Raw genomic sequence first — 13889 nt, 5'->3', positions numbered from 1 at the left:
ATCGTAAAATGTAAGTTAGTTAATGAGAGCAAAAAAAGTTAAATAATATTGAATAAACGAAGAAATTACAACAGGGAATAGCGAAAATATTTAGTGCAAGATTTACGAAATTTAATATAATAGAATTTATATATTGAATCCATGAAAAGCTTGAAATATTGTGAAAGTAAATTGTAATCAACAGAGGAAGAAGGCCGAACTGTGCGTTTATACCACGAAAGTAAGAATTCGTTCACTTCATATTATTCTAATCCATTTGATTTGGAGTGGTTAAAGTTAATTCGTTAAGTGGATTAAAAAATCAAATATAAAATTTTAAAATAAGTAAATAGAAAATTCTTAATAATTAAATTTGAAAAAAAAGTATAATTCATTTCAGCGGGAGGCTTTCATTCAGTAATGAAATTTATTTATATGAAACAAATTTTATAAGATCATTTGCTGAAGATAATTTGAAACCAGTTATGTGTATAAGGTACATACTAATATTTTGATAAATATAACTGAAAGCGATAACTAGTATCTAAAGGTTTATGTACAGATAATAAACTAACAAATTGTGTTTAAGTGCAGAAGTTGCTTGCTTAATATGAAATCATAATTAATTAATGTCATAAATAAAAATTCGAACTTACAAGCAGCCAACGAGATTGACGAGTGTCAATACTAAAACCACGCTTCAGTGCTAACTACTGACGTACTTCATAAAATTCTAAGTTCTTTTACACTTATGCTGGGATCAGCCAGAATAATACCGCTAAAATACTGAGAAAAGTTAGTGAAGAACACAGTCTCAGGTCGCTTTTAGCTTAGGGGATGGTACTTCCAAGATTTATACTCTGATTCTATGATAAGCACAAAGTAACAGTGCGAGTACTCCCCTAAATAATAAGAATAAATTTAGAATTAGCCAACAGTTTATTCGTTATCATCTAGAACATCCTGCGCGTGAAAAGGCAAGGGTGGATCTCATGCCTTGGATCACGCGAGAGCTAGTATTTATATCCAGAATTCGCAAACACTTCACTTTAAAATGCCCATATTGCGTCGCAAAAGTTTTACGACGCATCTAATGCGGATTATTCATTTTTATTTATAACAGCACCTGCGCGCGCAACGAACGAATGCTTGTGTGCGCAATAGGTGCTAGGGCCCACAAGACCTAGCGCAATGGCAGCATTGCACGGTGCTGCCTCGCCGCTATCGTCGAGTACGTTTCGGCTGAGCCGGCAGTAGTCGAATACTTCGTCTCACGTGCGGAGCACCCTCGCGACCAACCCGCCCTCTGCATAAAGCGTGCATACTTTGAACGAAATCGAAATATTGTAGCGAATCTCTATCCTACTTGTTGTGAGTGCGTGAAAGAGTGACTAACAAAATATTGCGTCAATTCGAAATACGTGTGCATCTATAGTGTGTGGCCATTATCTACGCGACGTCACTCGCGTTTCTATTGTCTTTTCTATATAACTATTTCCACCAAATTTCCATTCTGTATGATTTCTTAATAAAAAAAAGGGTTTTTTATGCCGCGGTCAGCTTTTTCCCTGAAATTCGCGTTTTTATTTATTTATTAACCTGAATTCCGTAATCCTTTATTAATAATAAAATTCATAAAAACATTCGTGAGTGTAAAAATTTCATCCAAAAAGTAGCATTCAAGTAAAAATAGCAATTTCATAGAATTTTAAATAAGGAAATTCAAAACAAGGCTCTTTTGTGTCACCCATAAAGAAGCCACAACAATACAGCCCATTTAACGCTATTTTTTATTTCGCCACAAACTTTATTAATTTATTAATACAAAATCAAACATGCTGGACATTTTCTTTCACTATTACACTTTATTTCAAATCCAGGTTGACAATCTTGGAGAGATGATGAGCCATGGCATGAAGACAGAATCTGAGAAAAATCGATACAAATAGTTACTTACAGGTAAAGTATGGTTATTTAATATCGCAAAACGTACAATAAAATATTAGGTTAAATTAATATTAAAATCTAGCTATTCATTTTATAACGAGCGGCCAGACCCTCGTTATGTTTCTCTCTCCCCACACACAATTATAATTATTTTTATATAAATATATTTGTCACATAATCATCTCACATGTATGGCAGCCAAAGGTAAGGCAGAGAGAGCGCTAATAGAGGGCGAGCTAGAGAGAGAGAATTCGGGAGGCCGGCGCGGCGCGCGCGAGTAGGAGAGTGGGGCAGGAAAAAGCCCCGCGATAAGAACTCTCTCTTGTACCGGCGACTTCGAAGCACGTGGAGCGGATATACGTGCTTGCGACCTTTTGTGATCTGCGACTATTTCCGCGGTGTTTCTGACGAGTACGCGAGTGCCCACTCGGTGCGAGGTTTGGTGCCGAGAGTGCCCCAGAGTTTTTGGCGAGCTAATTCTAGCGACTACGCGTGCGAGCCTTCAAAGCCGCCCGCCTTTTGACCGCATTCGAGTGCGTACTGCGCGTCCTCGCAGACCACGTGTGAGGCCGAGAACACCGTCTCCAGGGCTGACTCCGAGACGTCATTGTAAGTACCACCTCGAATACGTGTCTCTCTCGCTAGCTTTTCGCCGCTCTCTCTCCCGCTTACGCTGCGTACTAACTTTGTACTATGCTCTGTAGTAAACTCAATGCTGTTCGTATATCTGTTTTCTTCCTTTGCGCTTCCTTTTTACCTATCATAAACAATCCCGTTCCGTCCGGCTTTCGCACCTGAATTTCGTGATCGCTCTAAAGCGCCCATAGGACTACACGACGCTCTCCGCGGGCCAAGGTAACGGACGCTGCACCACGACGTTCCTGTTGCTGCTGGGTTAGGCTTTGCGCTGCCTATTACGAGGCCCACACCGAGCTGTTTCTAATTCCCTCGTAATTTATATAACGAGTGACCCGCGTCGGGTCAAAACCCCGTTATATTATAGCGCCCAACAACACATGGGTTTAATAGCTTTGCGAAAATTCCGAAATTCGAATTATAATTGTATAGCGAAAGCGCGTGTTCGTGGAATCCACCGAGGAATGCGACACGCGCGACGAGAGGAGAATTGTTTACGTTTAGAAGCTAGCCGTAGCGCACAACCAATACAAGGCGCTCGGATTTCAGCACCTTAAAATTTATCATAGCGTGCGAGCGAGAGTCGTAATTCTTCGTATTTAGAAACGTATGTATACAAGCGTAACAACATTTATTTTCCGCTGTGCGTGCTGGCAACAATCGGGCGTATCCGCTTAAAAATTGTTAAGCGACCTATAATTAAAATCCACTATTTCAAGATATTCCAAAACCATTGTTTTTCGTTATCAGTTTTATAAAAATTAAAAATGGCCGAAAAAGATATAACTGACTTAACAATTATAAAAGAAAAAATCGACAATTACATTAAAGAATGGATTAAGAGTTTGCCAAGTGATAGAATAGATAACGTTTTGAAAAATCTTGAACTCATGGTAGACGGCACAATGTACGAACGCGTGAACCGCTTATATAGACGACTGCAAGGTGACTATGAAGAAAAAGACTTCAGACAAACCATAGACGCGTGGGACCACGAAACGATAACGCGGCCCAATAACCTTTGTCTCATTGTTATAAAATCAGACGCGCTACCGCGAGAATTGCGTGAAGACCTAGTTAACGCCGTTAATCAAGACATAGAAGAAGATATGATAAATAGCCAAGAAATAGAAGAAACGAATAACGGCGACATGTCACTCACAACAACAGCTAATACACACGAGACACTCATGCGAGACGCGGTACGCACATACACACCGATGTTCGCAGTAATTACGAGCACCCACGTGCCGACATCGCAGTCAACATCGCCGTGCACAGTATCAGCAGCAAACGTAGGCTCAAGTGAACAACGTCATGCCAACACGAACACAACATGTGCGCACGAGGCATCGATACCTACAATAGGCACCCCAAGTACGATAAATTATCGTTAAGACCTCATATGGGTTAATCTGCCTTGCGGTGGGCCTAAACAAATGCCACGCTTAGCAGCCGAGGAGCTAAAACGAGCAGTGATAGCGGAACGTTCACAGGCTCAACAAATTCTCGATCTTCAAAACTGTCTAGAAGCTATGTCAAACGAACACGACAAGCTTATAAGACAAAATGAAGATCTGAAGACCACAAACAATAACTTCCTCGCCAGACTACAAGCAGCTGGAGTAACAGTTCAACAACAAAACGAGCGCACACGGTTTAACGCGACGCGCGCAGATAAAGCTGTCAACTTTCGCGATACATGCAGCCTCATCGACCCAGACTTCGACCTAACTATAACCAGCCCGAACGTAAATCCCCATGCACGAATCTTCTGTTCGACAACGAAACAGCAGACAACACAATACGCGACAGGGCCAACATTCTTCTGTCGCACCAGTGAGACCGGCCGACAGGTTGCAAGAGCCACGCGACTAACGGAAGCAGCGTTTCCCAACGCGATCCCTCACATCTCCGCAAGCTCGAGCTGGGGAAGGGGGGTCACACCTTCAAGTCGTCCGCTCTCGCAAGCGACGGGCGCGCAGCAAACGGCTGCCGCGCAAGCCCAAATCTCTTTGAGCTTCGGTGTCCCCAATTGGCGATCGAGCCCACTTCTCGCAACCTCCCACTCGATAAGGTCAACCAGGAATTTAGGGAAAACCATCAGGGAATGGAAGATTTCCTTTGCGGAAGACGGCACCATCAGCATCGAGGAATTTTTGGAGCGTGTTGAGGAAAATTGCTGCCTAGACCGAATAGCGGAAGACGAGCTTTTAGACTCGTTGTCCACCCTGTTTCGCGGATCTGCGCTCCGATGGTACCGCTTGCTACGGCCCACATGGTCGTCGTATGAACACTTCAGGGATGCCGCGCTATCTGCCTATAGCAAATCCAGGAAGTACAACCGTAATCTATCTGTTGAAGCGCACCTGCGGACACAGGGCCCCGACGAACCGGTCCGCGATTACCTTGCCGCGCTGAATACAATTTTTAGCCGCTTCGAAAGACCGTGGAGCGTCGCAGACCAGGTCAACCTGGCAATCGATAATATGTTGCCTAAACTGAAGAAAGAGTTGAAAAAGACTCAGAACTACTTCGCGTCGTTACCGCAGTTGTTAGCCAAAGCAATGGAAGTAGAGATCGCGGAGTCCGACGAACACTGGGAAGCCCCCCCCCCCCCTCCGCGGAACAGAGCATGCTGCCCGACGCGGCATACCAGCCTAGGGCCAAAGCGCCGGCGAGGGTCAAAGCGAGCATAGCGTCTGTTGTAGAAAAGTCTTCTTTCTCTGAGGTCGACTTCGAAAAATCTTTCCAAAAGTTTTTCGATAAAAAGTGGCAGCAACTTACGGTGGCTAAGAAAGGGCTTCCCGTCCCCCGTAAGGACGCAGTACAGGAATCGACCACCGTCGGCTCCCCGAAAGATGGCAAACCTCCGGCCTACCCGCGTCAACGCGAGGGAAGACGGAGCGGGGCAAGCGGCCGTGGCCGCCCGGCAAGAAACGGTCGGGCCCAAGTCATCACTCCCAAGTCGGACAGAAACAAGAGTAAGCCTCCCGGCCCCGATGCTGAGAGATTACTCTGTTGGGACTGCAGCTGGCCTGGGTATACCAAAGCCACCTGTCCCGAGTGTTCAAAAATCGAGGCACCAAAAAACGTGGAGAGGAACGCATAGATGGGGTCCCTACCGTTCTGATGACGACCCGGACCTTCGCTACAGATGCCCCTGCGGGAGAAGCGCCAACGCGTTCCGATAGTTTTGCGACGAGCGTGTTGGTAGAGAAGTGGGGCTGACGCTTAGCATCGGTCCATGTACTTGCAGGGCTCTGTACGACACTGGAGTCTCGCGCACCGTTCTGAGCCCCATTGCCCTTCAGATTGCTGCCGCGATGAACAAGCGCGTCAACTATATGTCGGGCTCGGCGCGAAAGCAGTCGATGGTCATTATGTCCCTATCATTGGTAATGTACAGTTACCCTTTACGATAGGTGGTGTAACCCATTCCATCGACGTACTCATTTTGAGCGAGGCTGATGCTGATTGCACCATCGGAAGCGACTTCGTTCGAGCCTTTTCCGCGTGTTTGGATCCCGAGACCAACACGATAAGGATTAAAGGTTGCGATCAGGAAGTCCCGACCACTGTCTCCTCACTTCGTGCGGAGGAGGCGATGTCGCTGGCGGCCCTGGGTATCGAAGAGATCTCGAAGGAGCAGCGACAAGAAATCGATCGAGTGATGGATGACCTCCTGCCCGAACCTTCCTGCGAGCAGCTCGGCTGTACCGGATGGATCGAGCACGACATCGACATTGGCAGCGCGCGCCCAATTAAACAGAAATACTATCCGGTGTCGCATAAGATCGAACAGGAGATGCACGTGTAAGTGCATAAAATGCTGCAGATGGGAATTATTCGTAAGTCCCGCAGCGAGTGGTCTAGCCCGGTGGTGATGATTCGAAAACCCGACGGCGAATACCGATTTTGTGTGGACTACCGGAAGGTGAATAGCGTTACTCGCATGAGCGCATATCCGCTGCCCTTTATGGACGCGATACTGCGAAAGCTCCAGCACGCCAAATTCGTGAGCGCAATTGACCTCGCTAGCGGATTTTGGTTGGTCCCTCTTTCGGAGAGGGCCATCCCGGTAACTGCTGTCACCGTCCCAGGACTCGGGCTATTCGAATTTGTTCGGATGCCCTTCGGATTGGCCCCCGGCAACATTTCAGATGTTGGCCGACAAGTTCATCTCACCCGAGATGGAGCCTTATGCCTTCGCGTACCTTGACGACGTGATCATCGCTACTGAAACGTTCTCAAAGCATGTCCGGTGGCTCACGCATATTCTAAAAAGAATACGTGATGCTGGCCTTACGATCAATCGCAAAAAGTCTAGGATTTGCATGACCGAGGTGCGTTATCTCGGCGTGTTGGTAAATCGCGATGGTACACGCCCCGATCCAGAACGAGTCGCACCGATACTCGAGGACCCAGCCCCGAAAAATCTTCGTGCTTTGCGCAGATTCTTGGGCATGGCCTCGTGGTATCGAAAATTTCTGAACGATTACGCTACGATTTGCGAGCCGCTTAACGCGCTCACCCGCAAGGACGCCAAATTTGAATGGCAGGAGGCGCAACGGCAAGCTTTCGAGCAAGTCAAAGCCCTATTGGCAACGGCCCCTGTCCTAGCCAGGCCCAATTTCACTGCGCCGTTCATCATCGATTGTGACGCGAGCGATACTGGCCTTGGAAGCATTCTGCTGCAGCGTATCGACGGCGAAGATCGAGTTCTGTGCTTCGCGAGCCGCGTCCTGACGGCTTGCGAACGCCGCTTGTCGGTTACCGAGCGTGAGTGCCTCGCTGTCGTCTGATCGAACGAAAAGTTCCGACCCTACGTGGAGGGGTATCACTTTACAGTTGTGACCGACCACCAGAGCCTTAAATGGCTCACTAATCTGAAACACCCAAATGGTAAGCTTGGTCGTCGGTCCCTCGCGTTGCAATTGTATGATTTTGATATTATACATCGCAGGGGTAAGGACAACGTCGTGCCTGACGCGCTTTCACGCATGTTTGAGGCCGACGAAGACGAGCTCGCGGCTACCGCTTCGTTGACTTTCGACGAAAGCATAAACGACCCGTGGTACTGCAAGAGAATGCAGGAGGTCCTCTTTTTGGACTCGTTCGGCGTGATACACGCGACATGCGCCCCGTACTCGCTTAAGAGCAACCCGACCGAACGCGTAAATCGCACAATCAAAACCATGATTCGAGCGTTTATCGAGGAAAAGTACTCGACGTGGGATGCGCATATAGCAGAGTTCGCGTTTGCCTACAACACGGCAATACACGAAGCGGTGCGCACGAGCCCCGCTTTTCTAAATTACGGACGTCATCCCGAGCTGCCAAACTCGAAGAAACGAGAGGAAGAACGCGCCGTGGCTCGGAACCTCGAGACGGCCGCGGTCACCGACTGGCACGCTCGAATTAACAAGCTTGACGACTTTCGAGCCGTTGCACTGCAACACTCGCGGGAAGCCCAAGATAGACAGGAGATGTACTATAACGCTAAGCATCGCGACGTCAAGTATAACGTCGGTGATAGAGTCTGGGCGAAGAATCGTGTGCTGTCCTCCGCCGCTAACCAAACGACCGCGAAACTCAGCCCGAAGTACGCGGGCCCGTTCATCATTACCGCACGCCTCGGTCCCAACTCATACCAACTCCAGAACGAAGAAGGTTGTGACGTTGGTAAAGTCGCCGTTTGCGACTTGCGACCGTGTTTCGACGGAGCCTAGTGCCCCGATGATGCAGCAGACAGTTCTCTCCTTGAAGAAAACAAAAACGACGAGACGATGTCGTTGAAGGAAATTTTCTCGCCCGATCGCACGCAGGAAAGCGACGAGCGTGATGCCTCGAACAACGACGTTTCGGTTGCAAAAGTTATAGGGCCAGAGGCCCCAACAAGCCCACGACAGGACTTCGCGCGAGGCGAAATACCGACCGCTCCAAGGAGAAGAGGTCACCCTCGCAAGCAGAAAATGCATGCTCCCGTCGACGTATCCCCTCGGCGCTTGCGTTCCAGGAACTAACACCCTACGACTTTGCTTGTTTCCTCATTTTCTTTCTGCTTATCTCACCTTCTATGCTAATAAAACTCTGTTACTGCTTCAAGGCTTCCTGCTTCCCTAGTAGGCGCTATCGCTTGATGCAGCTAATTGAGTTCGTTTTTCTTGCCTAACATTACATATGCTTCGCCCTATAGAGGATGCTGACCAACGCCGAAATAGCTCCCCTCGCCAACTGGATGGAAGAAGTGCTGCATGAAGAACTCACGGCGGCCGTAGCTATCGCATCGCGCCGAAACGCTGCGCCGTCGACGCGCAGGGACGCTTCCCCAGCTCCAGCCCTTGCCTACTCCAACGCGGTAGGGGATGACCCAATCAGCGAGACGCGGGCCTCGTCAGACGAAGACAGTGGCGCAAGCTCCGCGGAGACTACCATGGACTTCCCCCAGAGGACGTTACGCAGGCCGAGACAGCCAGAGGACAATGCGGGCTGTAAAGGCGAGGGTTCGCCGGATCGCAGTCCGAAGCGCACCAACGCGTCTCCCTGTTCCGCCCTGGCGGCCGCCGAGCGCTTGGAGGCCATCCTGCGGCAGCGCGGCTATGGCGACTCCAGCCCTATCACCGAGAAATGCGACGTCGCCACAAGCCTCAAGGCCAAGATAGGCCCGGCCCCTGCGACGAAAGAGCCACCTACCCTCGAAGATGAGTGGAAGGTCCCCCACGCTCATTTTACCGCCTGCAGGAAGACGCGGCTAGCCGCAGAAAAGGAGGAGGAGAAGGCCTACCGAGACGGACTCGCCTTCATCGACCGCCATGGGTCCCGCGGTCTCGCTATCGCAGGAACCTACGCGACCAAGCTGCAGGAGGCCATAGAGCTTAAAGCCTACACCCAGGAGATGATCTCCGAATGGCGGAGGGAACGAGAGGCTCGCAAACAACGCGAGGAGACGCGACAACGCCTACAAGAAGAGCAACGTCGAGCCCAAGAGCACCTCGAAACAGTGAAACGACAGCTAGCGGCCTTGGGCGACCCGTTGACGTCTCACTTCCGTCGAGCGGATGCGTCGCACGCCAGGCTTCTTTGCCCTGCAAGGAGCCGCAGGAGAGGAGCCGTGTAATCGCTGGGCCGGCCCCCGCCCCGACCTCTTCGGCAAGCGGGCTTACTCCACTTGTGGCCTCACGGGAGTACCTCGAACCTCCGACTGCCCGAATTGGTCGAAGCACGAACTTTGGAGAAGCGGTGGACAGCGGCTGTAGAAGCAATAGAATTTGAATAATAAATAAATTTTGAAATTTGCAAGATTTTTAATTGTTAATATAAATTCGTGTAATGTTTTATACTCGTTTTTGACTGTTTTCTCGGTACGTTCAAATCGAGCTTTATCCCATAAGGTATTTTAATTTGTTATAAAGAATTATAAACTATTTATTTATGTATAACTTTTATCGGTAGTTGGCTAATAGCTGAAATTCTTGCTTTTGTTCGTTCAACTGTCTTGTACGAATACGCAAAGTTGAATTGCTTGATTAATTAATATTAACAATTTTTTTAATCATTTAATTTTCACAATTATTTTTCGTTAATTTATAACGATTGATTCCATTTAAAAACTCAAATATTCAAATTTTACGAATCCATAAGTATAAGAAAAGTTTGTTCGATTCATTGTAAAAGCACTTATTTTATATTTTTTCAAAATTTCATGACATTTATCTAGGAAATTCGGAATACAGTGACATTGCGCTCCTTATGCGGTCAATTTTCTGAGAATATTTTTCCATACATTTAAATGGAAGTGAGGCGGTGCCTCTAGTTTAATACCACATCAATCAAAATTTCAGGTCTTTGCCGGTTGCAATCATGTAGGACTAACAGGAAAGAAAAAATCAAATTGAACCGATATATGTATTATACAATTGTTAAAATCATGTAGAATCTGGTAACTCAGAAGTCTCCAACTTTATTAAGAATAATATGCAATAAGCTAGTCTACACTTCCTGGGTGAATAATACACGATACCACGATCCTGGACATCCTTGAAAATGTTTTTGGCTGCTTGTAAGCATGCCATATCATTTACTATGATACGAGGACGTATTATGCTGAGGCGATGAGCGTAGGTGGCTGAGCTGCCATGCTGAGACATGACCACCATATCGTCAGCAATCTTAACAAGTTTGTCCAACGTGTTATGCTCCGAGAGATTATCTGTCCTTGCAAAAAGAGAACGTCCAGCAATTTGATCACAGTACGTTATTAAGGACGATGATACTAGCAAATAGTTACGAGGATGTATGTCCATTCACGTTCAGATTCATAAGTAACATATGCGAGCGCTATTGTTGCCTAAATATAAACAGCAGTAAGATCTATCCCTTCAGATATTCGTACCTATCAATGCTTTTGTCATGTTCAAATATTATATTATATTATATTAAATATTATATTACATTATATTGAATATTTTACTATATTATACCAAATATTTTATCATATTACATCAAATATTATATTATATTACATATAATTTAATACCAATATATTATATCACAAATATTATAACAAAATATTATACTAACAAATATTATACTTGCCTTTAAAATTATGATAGCAGTAATGAATATGCATATAACATTGACAAATGTCAAGCATGCACTAACCAAACCATTACAAAAGAATTCCAAAGGGATATTTTCGGCATAAACATATTTGTACGAAGAATTAATATATGTCGCTGATTCCAGTTTCATATACAGCATTATCCTTGGACGACGTAATAACCAAATGCATCCCAATGCCCAAAAAAGTCCCTGTTAACATAAACCATTTTTAATGTACATCATCCTACTTTTTCTATTTTTTAGGAATAGCATTTACTTGTGTCATTTATTTAGGGTAGAAAAAAACGTAACTTAGCTATTCATGATTGAATAGCAAAGTAAACGAGCTAATAACTAAAAATATAATTATTTATTTAAAGATGAGCTCGGAGTACGGAGTAATACTCTCGCCGTAAAGATTCTGTCGGTCAACGGAATCACACGCAATTCAGATGATGAGAAATGAAGAGAGAACACGCGCATTTAACACAAATATTACAATTTATTCTGGATGAATCAAAAACACAAATTAAAAGACCGCGAACATACATAATGGCTTGGCGACGGTGTCGTGGCCATCTCACGCGTTGGGTAATGCGCAATGCTGTATCGTTACAATAGCCCTCCCTCTCCAGATGCTCTAAAAGCCATGCTATACACTGCAAGGGACGGCTATTTCGAGAGATGGTAATCTTGATGGTGCCAAGCGACCGGTAATGATTTTATCTCTGCTGTAGATTAATGCGATCTTCCGAGAAACAACTCCTCTTGATAGCACAAGCGGACGTTGCTCATAGTGCTACAATGATCACTTCGATTTGGCTACGCTCAGCAACTTAAGCTGTTATTGCTGTCAACTTGCTTCTGCTATCATTGGTCTTCGAAGCTATCTCTACCGTTGCTGCTTCTATAGTTGATCCTAATACCGTATGTTATTGCGATCGATTCTTGATGCATGAGAGTTTCACTCGCGTAGCGATATTCGGACGATTATTCACCACTCAGCACTTAGCTTCAACTTACGATTCGCCGAACGCCAAGCAATTTTTCTGCACGCCCTGTGTTTTGAATTTTACTTATTTAAATCCGCTGAGAGTTCACGAAAGATCAATAAAGAGGAGAAAGTAGGGTCAGTGCAATAAATTGACGAAGGGTACTTTAATTTCTGATATTTTTAGAAAATAATAAATGTATGTTAAATGACAAACGCTGACGCTCCGCAAGGGCGTAAAAACCCTAGTTGTAGATAGGGAAAAAACCCAAGGCGAACTTTAATACAATATATATATATATATATCTAACTATATATACTACTGTGGGCAAAAAGTAAGGTGAATTTTCAATTTAAACTTCGCGGGCTTAGCATTTCCGGCTAGTTCTTTTTTTCTTGAGTTGATAGGACTGCGAATGACATCTGGGACAAATTTCATGTCAATGTCATCATCAGTAATATATTTACGCTTGTGTTTACCAAACGACCAAGAGTGCATGTTTCGATTTTTACAATGTCTGATTTAATTGAGCAAAGAAGTGCCATCAAATTTTGTTTGCGGAATGAAATTTCGGCTGCGGAAACGTTGAGGATGTTGCGGAAGGTCTTTGGTAATTCTACCATGTTGCAGAAAAATGTTTATAAGTGGTACAAAGACTTCAAAGAGGGTCGAGAACGTGTTGATGACTTGGAGCGCTCCGGACGACCATCGACGTCAACAGATGACCAACACGTCAATAAAGTGAAGGAATTAGTGCTCAATCATCGGTTGACTGTTAGAGACCTTACTGATATGATCGGAATATCAGAAGGATCTGTGAAAACAATTTTGAAAGACCATTTGGGCCTACGAAAAGTCAAATCTCGTTTGGTACCGAAAACGCTCAATTTCTTGCAAAAAAGTCGCCGCGTTGATGTGTGTGAAACAATGCTTTCTGACTATCAGGACAAGCTCAAATGCATGATTACGGGAGATGAGACTTGGATTTATGCTTACGACCCTGAAACAACCGACCAATCAAGCGAATATCGTGCTAAAGGCGAGGCCAGACCGAAAAGAGCACGTCAAAGTCGTTCAAAAATCAAGGTCATGATGACAGTTTTCTTCGATTTTCGTGGTGTGGTGCACTATGAATTTCTTCCACCCGGCCAAACTGTTAATAAGGAATATTATTTGAGCGTTATGCGTCGTTTGCGTGAAGCAATTCGTCTAAAAAGACCAGAATTATGGGACAACAACTCTTGGTTTTTGCATCACGATAATGCACCATCTCACACTGCACTCGTTCTTCGTGACCATTTCGCCAAAAATTCGACGCATATCGTTCCGCAACCACCGTATTCGCCTGATTTGGCTCCGTGTGACTTCTGGCTATTCCCAAAACTCAAGAGACCACTCCGGGGAACGCGTTTCGAGTCGATTGAGGAGATAAGAGCTGAATCGAAGAAGGCGCTGATGGCTATACCGGAAAGGGACTATTTGGCATGTTTCGAGGATTGGAAAAAACGTTGGCATAAGTGTATTTTATCGGGAGGGGATTACTTCGAAGGGGATGACATTGATGTAGAAGAATAAATAAAGATTTTTCATTTTACAAACAAATTCACCTTACTTTTTGCCCACAGTAGTATATAGTCGTAAGGGGGCCTCGGAATCTGATCCCTCCCCCCCCACTCCATACTTTTGTCCCCTCCCCGTCCCCTCCCCAATTGATATTTTTAAGATTGCATA

This window comes from Phymastichus coffea, unplaced genomic scaffold (assembly GCF_024137745.1).
Source record: "Phymastichus coffea isolate CEN01 unplaced genomic scaffold, Cenicafe_Pcof_1.1 PCOF00079, whole genome shotgun sequence".
Taxonomy (NCBI): Eukaryota; Metazoa; Arthropoda; class Insecta; order Hymenoptera; family Eulophidae; genus Phymastichus; species Phymastichus coffea.
Note: the sequence above shows the minus strand (reverse complement) of the source record.